Here is a 9497-nt window from a genome sequence, read left to right as displayed (position 1 = left end):
ATTTACAAGAACTGAACTATTTTTGGGAATCGAAGCCCAAATTAGGTCGTTCAGGAGGTGGTTTATTCGCTCTTTCTCCTAAAAAGCACATTTGAACTTGAACTTGTTGATAAGGTCGAATAAAGAAAACCAAATGCAAACTTTCAGAACCAAACATTAGAACAGTCTCTATATCACATTACAGAGTAAAAAGAAAACAAAATAAAGATAGAAAGGTCCAGCTAACATTATAACGGACGAGAGTGAGAGAGTGTGTGTGTAAAAATACCTCTTGTCAGAGGCCCCGCCCTTTTGGCTGAGGAAGGATCTGAAAAGAGGGGAGTTCACGTCGTAGATCATTGTGTATGGTCTCAGAGGTCCAAGCCAAGATAGAGCTCGAGAAACCCTAATTTTCTGGTTTTCGCATATATTTCGATGGGGTTTATGGTCGGTTTATATTATATACGAAAAGATGAAAACAAATACGAAGAACGGAGGAAGTGAGGAATGAGTTCTCCAGAATCGGGTTCGGGGCGCCTAAAAACAATCGGGTTCGAGTCGGTGATCATATTCGCCGTCGCCGACTTCGAACCCCGCCGGGGATAAATGAAAGGTAAGCAAATTACCAATAGCTTCCGTGAAGTTTCTGAGATTTCGGACAGTGCAAGACCCGTTCGAACAGCGGAGATATTCTCAATGCAAGGCTATAAAGATTGTTCGAATGAGCCTTGCACTAACTGAATCCGGTTTCGGACTGTTGCTGAAAATTTTCCTAAAGTTCAGTAATTGCTATCGTTTCTTTACACAGTGGCAAGTAGATCCCGAGTCGTAGATCCTTTCCTTGAAGTATCCTCTAAGGCTCTAAGATAGGCATTAAAATGTAAAAAATATCCATACAATTGATTAAAATGTTTATTTTTCAATTTTTTCTTCATATTAATTACTATTTTAAATCTTTTTAATCTTTTTTCTTAAATTGATTTATTTTCCACATTTATAATCATATCAATCACTTAGTGATTGATAATTAAAACTAATCTTAATTATAATTGCATGAATACTTTGGACATTTTGTATCTCTTGTTAGAACATTCTAATAAGAGGGTCTACTAATAACTATATAAAAAAGTTTAGGAGAGATGATTGTAATTACCAAACTTCAAAGGAGGTTTCAACAATTTATCCAAATAAAAATGGCTTTTTGGTTTCTTCTTTTGTAATTCAATTTATGGGATTTGCCCCCTTAATCCATAACATCCAAATCCTTATTTTTCCATCACTTAATGTGGTTCAGGTTGTCGAGATTTGATAGAAAAAAATTGGAGTATGATCATATTGGAACACCTTCTCACCCATGGACCGGAGATCATTGGGGAGGAGTTTCAGCTAGATCTTGTAGGCACAATATGGTAAGCACATTCAATGAGCACTTGATAAATATTCTGACAACTATCAAAAGTGGTTTGCTCTTGGTTAAAACTGTGAAATCATAGCCTTTGTCCCATTTTACGTATAATGTAGATATTATTTGGTTAAGTTGCTGTTTATGTGAAAACAACGTCAGTTCAATGTTATATAAGCACTTTTCGAATAGAGTTTGAAATGTTATTTGGTTATACCATGCAACAAATAAATTTTTGTATGAGACTCATCTATTTGAAGAAACTTCTTTTTAATATTTTTGCCAACACCAAGGTATCTTTTATTCCTCAGAGAGCTTGCCTTATACTTCACAATACATTCTATTGTGTATTGGGAACATTTCTCTATGAATATCAATGTGAGCATTTGGCATTCCTTATTTTAAGGACTTATATCCTTTTTGCGACCTCGGATCTCCTACACTCGCTTTTCGTGTATGATGAGGTGCATTTTCATTCAAGTTTTTATACGTTAGGCATGCGCGAACTTATTGAGATCTCACATGGGCCAAGGGCAACAGGGTAATTATGCTTCCAAGATGAGGGCTGGCTAATAAGTCTGAGCTCTGGTGTGGTTGAGGGCTTGTAGGTCAGTCTTGTAGAGGAAGAGAGCACGTCAAAGGCCCCGGATGCTAACCCGAGGTGGAGATTTCGACAGTCAAGTTAGCGAGAGTGTGATGGGAGGTGGACGAGGCCTGAATTAGGATAACTTAGACGAGGTTACAATGGAAGTAATTGAGCTCCAAGTAGCAGTGTCTGGATCCCTCACCTTAGGGGGGGTCACCCCCTATTTATACTTGAGACTGCTTGGATGTAGGTGTGCACGAACGACCAGAATGCAGTCCGGCCTTGTGTGTGTGCGGCCATACCATTGGGCCCGCATTGCACACTGGCTTCTGCTCCGCACGACGTCCCTATTGGGTCCGCGGTGTGTGCCGCCCTCTGCCACGCGTGGGCATGCAACTGGTTTGCCATGAGTGCCTACATCAAAGAGGGAAAAACCTATTAAGAAAAAACCCTAGCTCTTCTTCTTCGTCAGCTAGGAAAAGTTCCTATGTTGAGAGGCTTAACCTATGTTTACCTCTTGACCTCAATAACCACTCTATGGTGTTGTAGATAATTTCCAAAGGTCTTGTGGGTCTTTAATTTAAACATTGTTGGCTTTTACATGTGAATGATTCAGACATTGGGAATGACCATGTACAATGGATTTGAAATAGAACATCGATTCCTAACCACTTCAGCCCAAAAGCGTAAGGGGCTTAAGAAATTGGATTTGTATTATAAGAATATATTGTTTACTAAAGATTTTGTTTCTATAAGACAAGAGGGATGCGGCAGCCGTACTGGTTTCTAGGGTGTCAATTGGACTGGATTTGGTCCAATTCGATCCAATTCAATGTGAGCCCATTATAAATGGATCAGGTTCAATTCAGTCCAATGAATATTTTGGACCATTTTGGACCGATCCAATTTAATGTCTGGACCATCAAATCTGTTTAAATTCATTTTGAATTAGATTGGTTTCAACTCAAACCTGATCCATTGACACCTATATTCTTATCTTATATCAATGGACCAGATTTGGCTTAATCCAACCCAATCCAATATAAATTTATTAAGAATGGACCAGGTCCAATCCAATCTAAAAAATATTTTGGACCGGATTGGTCCAATCCAATATATATGGTTGGTCTGTCCAATCCGTCCAAATTGATTTTGGACCGGACGGGGTCCAATCCAAAACCGGTCCATTGACATCCTTACTAGTTTCTATGTTCAAAATTTGCAAACTTTCGGACATTCTACCGTGTTGTGGATTGGGGTTGAGATGGTCTTTGTTTTGAGTTTCCATATATTAAAGCAAGCTCTCTGCCTTAAGATTTGGGCATCCTAGAAATTCATGAAAGTGTTATTTAATGGATGAACAAATCAAGAGAAACAGATTCCCAGCCATCGGTTGGGTGATCAGTTCACCTGAAATTAATGGAAGTGGAAGAAAATATGAACGTCCTTGCATCCCTCTGGTCATTTCAGAGGCCAAACTACGGCTAATACAAGTCTCTATAGGTAATAATATCCATATTTAGCTTAAAGTACTATCTTAATTAATATTCGGAGATTAATTTGAGTATTTAGGTTCATTCGCTTTTCCGTAAGTTACTTACTCGGGTAAATGCAATTATTAGAGTAAGTTTTTTCTAGGAAACACTTACCTGGATAAGTGCATTTACCCATGCTCTTTTATTTCTCAGGTAAATAAGGTAATGCCATAGAAATCCATTATTAAAAGGAGCATTTTTGTCCTATTCATGTATTGACAACTTTACCCCTATGTGAAAAAATTATTTACCCACCTAGGATATGGGTATCATATGGATATCACTTTACTAGGTAAGTGATACCTTACATAAAACTGAAAAAAAAACATGGGATTCTTGGTCAATGGGAACCAAAATCCCATTGACCAACTTTGTCAAAAAAGCACCCCCTCAAAGTCTCTTAAAATACTATCCTCGTAGTAGCCAAACTTTTATTAGTTCTGATTAACTCTGAATATCTTGCTCGTATAAGCTTCAACTATACGTTACTTTTCCCTTATCCCATCAAACTCCAGTTAAATTTAAAAGGACACATGCTTATACATCAATACATGCACATACACCTAGCTTTCTTAAATGGGTCCTTCAGATTCCCAATATAAATCTCATCCATGCATGGATGGATTATGTTAGACCTTTGAGGTTAATTTCATTGAAATCCTTTGCTAGGTCCTAGGCTCCTAGCTACCACATACTAGGAGAATGTAGAGACTTCTGGCACCACTCAAGCTTTTCCTCAAGGAAGAACTCTATGTAATTTAGATCTCAAATCAATTTTGACATACCTGTTCACACATATGTTTTAATGATGAAAGTTTTTTGTTTTTTTCCAGCAAGTTTAATAAATATATGTAAATTTGCTATATAACCATTACCATTTGGTAGAAACTTATAACTAATTCTTGATTAATCAACTTTTCATGTGTTGTGTAGGTGTGGGTTTAGATATAGGATTGCTCCTTTCTACTTATTGGTTGTATCATGTTTTGAAGAGAAAACAAATAAAAAGATTCTTCGGAAGAAGTGGTGGTTTATTATTACAACAACAAGATATCATCAAGCGAAAGCAGTTTTGAGAAATTAAAAATTTTTATAGTAGAAGATTTGGAAAAGGCAACAAATTATTATAATGAGGATCAAATTCTTAGTAAGGGAGGACAAGGAACAATATACAAAGGGATGCTATCAGATGGAAGAAATATTGTAGCAGTCAAAAAGTCGAAAATAGTGGACGAGGGCCAGCTCGAGCAGTTCATTAATGAAGTTGCCATACTTTCACAGATCAATCATAGAAATGTGGTTAAATTGTTAGGTTGCTGTTCAAAGGCAGAAATTCCTTTACTAGTTTATGAGTTTATATCAGGTGGAAACTTTTCCGACAATATCCATGATAAAAATAAAGGCTCTTACAATCGTTTAAGAATTGCAATAATCGCAAATGCAATTGCCTACATGGAAAACATAGAGCTAAGGTTTCAGATTTTAGGATTTCAATGTCAGTTGCAATTGATAAAACTCAGTTAACCACATAGGTACAAAGGACATCTGGATATTTGGACCCCGAGTACTTTCTACCAAACCAGTTCACAGAGAAGAGTGATGTCTATAGGTTTGGGGTAGTTCTTGTAGAGCTCTTAATAGGGAAGAAACCAATTTCTTCCATCAAACCATTAGAGGAAAGAAATTTAATAACATATTTTATTTCGTTAATAATGGAGAACCATCTTTCTGAGATTCTTGATTCTCAAGTTACACAAATAGGTAAAAAAGAGGAGCTCCAAGCAATTGCTGATCTTGCAAAGAGATGCTTAAATTTAAATGAGAAAGTTTGATGAACATTCATTGGATCAAATTAGCAAGAACTAGTGGAGAGTTTCATAAATGAACCATTTAGATTATGGGCCATAGGATCAACTTCACCTGGGTGTAGAAGTTGGGAGAACAATGTCATCTCATGTCTAGATGAAAAACCACTACTGTTAAATCTATCAACTCCACATCTTGATTAAGATGTAGGTGTTGGAAACTTGTCATTTTAAGCTTCTGTATAATTATATTAAACCTTTCATGCAATAATATTACAGTCATGCAATGCTTTAGATAAAAGTTTTCTTCTAGGAGCTATTTGGGCACATCCCAACTTTGAAATGGGGCATACCCCTATGACCCTACTTATTAGACAAAAGTACATGCTTTGAAAGATAAAAATGTATACTTTGTACGTGCTTCTTTTGAAGGTAAAATAAAATTTTTTTATTAAAATGAAGGAAAAAGATGGTTTAATCATGTGCATAAAAAACCACCACTAACAGCTCTAGTTAAAAGAAATGATTCGTTACAAGTGGAAGGGGCTAGAAGAGATAGGGGTAGACCAAGAAGGACAAGAACAGAAGTAGTAAGGAATTATTTAAGCACTAATAATTTAACAATGAATGCTTTAGATAAAACGAATTGTTGAAACATGCAGAATTCATGTAGATGATCCCATATAACTGGGATAAGGCACAGATGATGATGATGATATCGTAATATGTATATGTGTGTGTGTGTGTGTATGTGTCTATATAAATTTGGTGGGGACAATCTCCTTATTTTGCGAAGAGAGCTTTCCTTTAGACTTGGAGGTTTTTTCTTCCATCTTGATGCTTAAGAAGCAAGCGGGCCCCCTCCTCGGGCGTAGGTGGGCATACTACTTGTCTCCTCGTCCGGGCTTTAAGCTTTTACACGAACTCCCCAACAAGGTCCCGGCGTGGAAGCGGGATTATTTCGGGGTGCGAAGTGTGCTGGGGTGGTCGTTTCAGACCGGGTGCGGGATGACCGCTCCTGACTCCGGCGTCACACTTGACAAAGAGACGGTGAAGGGCCTCCGGCAATGGGCGCGGCTTGGGCTGAAGTGTCAACAGTATCTGACGGAGGCCAAGCTTATTGCGGCCGGCCTGAGTTCGGGTAGGTTCTTCCCCTAGCGATTCTGTCTTGCTCTCTTTTGCTTTTTACTGATGCCGAACTTCTTTTCGTAGGTGTGATGGACTCTCGAGGGACCCGCGGTGGGCACTTGTTCCAAGGCATGAAGAGGAGGAAGCAGATTGCTAAGCGAACTCGTGCCGAGCTGCCCCATGATGCGGAGCCTGAGGTGCCGGATTATCCGACGGAAGATCTGCCTAGGGAGCCCGAGATGGTTCCCCCTATGTAGGAGCCAGCGGGGGCCCCTTATGCTGAGACTACTTACATAGGGGCTCCCACCTACTCCGGAGCTCTTGCTTACTCTGGGTCTGCCCATACGCGAGCTGGGCCGTCAGGCTCGGGGGCCCCGGGGGATTTCAGGAGTGTGCTGTCGCCTACTCATGCTCTTCAAAAGAGTAAGGAGGCTATTTTCCCCGAGGAAGTCACGGCGTGGACCGATCTCCCTCTGCACCAAGTGGCCTGTCGTGCCGTTACCCATGCCATGGTGGTAAGTGAACTCTTCTATTCACACCTTTGGCTTTTGTTATGTTCTTTTTGGTAGGTGAACTCTTCTATTCACACCTTGGCGGCCCAGGTAAAGAGGAGCTCAAGGCAGGCGTGAACTGCCGAAGAGGCTCTTCGCACTGCTGAGACGACTTCGCGAGCTGCTGAAGCGGCTGCTCGTGCTGCCGAGGAGGCTGCTCGTTTTGCGCGGATCAGGCAGGCGATGTCTCAGAGAGATGCCGAGGCCATGGGAGTGGTAGTGAAGCACATGGCGGACTTGAGGCTGGATCTGCAGCATCAGGTCGAGTACCTCCAGGAGGACATCAGGGAGAGGACGCGGATCTTTTCTCAAGGCATCGAAGATGCCAAGAAGAAAGCTGTCGATGACTATATTGCTTCGCCGAGCTTCGATGATCTGATGGTGGATTCGTACAGGAGGGGTTTTAAACTAAGCCGGTGGATGATTCGGAATACGTACCCCGAGTCGATGTCAGTGCTATATCCACTTCGCGCATCACTCAGGAGATGGCCAATGCTGCAGATGGTGAACCAGATTCCGAGGGGGAGGCGGGGCCTTCGGGTATCGTTGAAGTGCCTTCTAATAATGAAGAAGTAGCCCCAGGCCTATAAAAATGAAATGGTTTTTTTTTTTAATGTACACTCCATCATTTGAAATCGAAATGGCTTTTCTTTTGGTTAAGTGTTGGTTGTTCTATCTCTGAACTGAGCATTTTTGCCGAACTGACCATTCGTTCGGTCTTCCCTACTAGTTCGTTTTTGCCTCTGCTTCGCCTTTGCCTTGTTAGCTTGGTATGTTCGGGGTACTCGCCTTGGTGGTCTATAGGTAGTACCTTCTTAAGTTGACGATGTTCCATGTTCGGGGTACTCGCTTACCCTCTAAGGTTTCGAGCTCGTATGCCCCCCCGAGCACTCCCTTTACTTTGTAGGGCCCTTCCCAATTTGGTCCAAGTTTGCCCACGCCGGGCTCGGGTATCATGATTTTACGGAGAACCAGGTCGCCAACGCGGAAGCTCCGCTTCTTTACTCTGGCGTTGTAGTACCAAGCTACTTTTTGCTGGTAGGCCGCTGTCCGGATGTGCGCGAGGTCTCTTACCTCATCCAGTAGGTCGAGGTTGGGGCGTAATTCGTCTCCGTTTGCCTGATCGTCATACGCTTCTAGTCGTAACGTAGGTATTTCAATTTTCGCTGGGATTACCGCTTCGGTGCGGTAGGTGAGGTTGAAGAGGGTCTCTCCCGTGGCGGTTTTTTCCGTAGTTCGATGAGTCCATAGAACGCTTGGTAGCTCGTCCGCCCACAACCCTTTAGCTCGGTCCAGTCATGCTTTCAATCCGCGGAGGATGGCTCTATTCATTACTTTTGTTTGACCATTTGCTTGCGGGTGTGCGACCGATGTGAAGTTCTGACGAATTCCCATGTCTTGGCACCATTCTTGGAACTTAATATCCTCAAACTGCTTGCCGTTATCGGAGATCAGTACCCGAGGTAGCCTGAAGCAACATACTATGTTCCTCTAAAAGATGTTCTGTATGTTTCGGGCTGTGATCGTTGTCAAAGGTTCAACCTCTATCCATTTTGTGAAGTAATCTACTGCCATCACTAGGAACTTTCTTTCTCCTGTTGCTGGTGGAAAAGGCCCCAGGAGGTCGATGCCCCATTGCGCAAAGGGCCATGGACTGGTGAGGTACTTGAGGTCGACAGCAGGCTGATGGTGTATATTGGCATGCTTCTGACACTTGTTGCATTTCCTGACGAGCTCGATCGCCTCTGCCTTCATCGTTGGCCAGTAGTATCCTTGTCGGAGTGCCTTTTGGGCGAGGGCTCTGCCCCCAGGTGTCCACCGCACAGACCTTCATGGGTGTCACGTAGTACAAGTTCGGCTTCGGCAGGTCGCAAGCAACGCAGGTAGGGGAGCGTGTAAGATCGCCGGTACAATCGTTCGTCTATTATGACGTATTTGGCTGCCTGGCGCTGCACCCTCTTGGTTGCATTGCGATCTGCGGGGAGGGATCCATCTAGCAGAAAGCTCACGAGTGGGTCGATCCTGCTCGGTTCCGCTTCAAGGACGGGAGCGACCTCCTCTGCCCCACCAAGAATGCTGGGCCGAGGTAAGTCTTCTATGTACATGGTTCTCATGGTGTTGTGACTCGTGCTGGCTAACCTTGACAGGGCGTCGGCCTCAGTGTTCTCTGACCTCAGGATTTGTTTGATGAAGTGTGACTGGAAGTTGAGCAGAGCCTTCTTTACTTTTTCCAAGTATGCGATCATAGCAAGCTCGCGTGCTTCGTATTCGCTCGTAACCTGGTTGACCATGAGCTGAGAATCACTGCAAATGACTATGTGCTTTGCTCTTACCTTTTGTGCTAGGTTCAGCCCGGCTATTAGTGCCTCGTACTCTGCCTCGTTGTTGGACACCGCGAACTCAAAGCGTAGTGCGTATTCCAGTTTCGCGCCACCTGGGCCGTGCAGGACTATTCCAGCCCCGCTGCCCTGCTGGTTCCAGGAGCCATCTACGTGAAGGATCCAGGGCTCC

Source organism: Nelumbo nucifera, chromosome 7, assembly GCF_055504915.1.
Source record: "Nelumbo nucifera cultivar China Antique chromosome 7, China Antique-T2T, whole genome shotgun sequence".
NCBI classification, from domain to species: domain Eukaryota; kingdom Viridiplantae; phylum Streptophyta; class Magnoliopsida; order Proteales; family Nelumbonaceae; genus Nelumbo; species Nelumbo nucifera.
Note: the sequence above shows the minus strand (reverse complement) of the source record.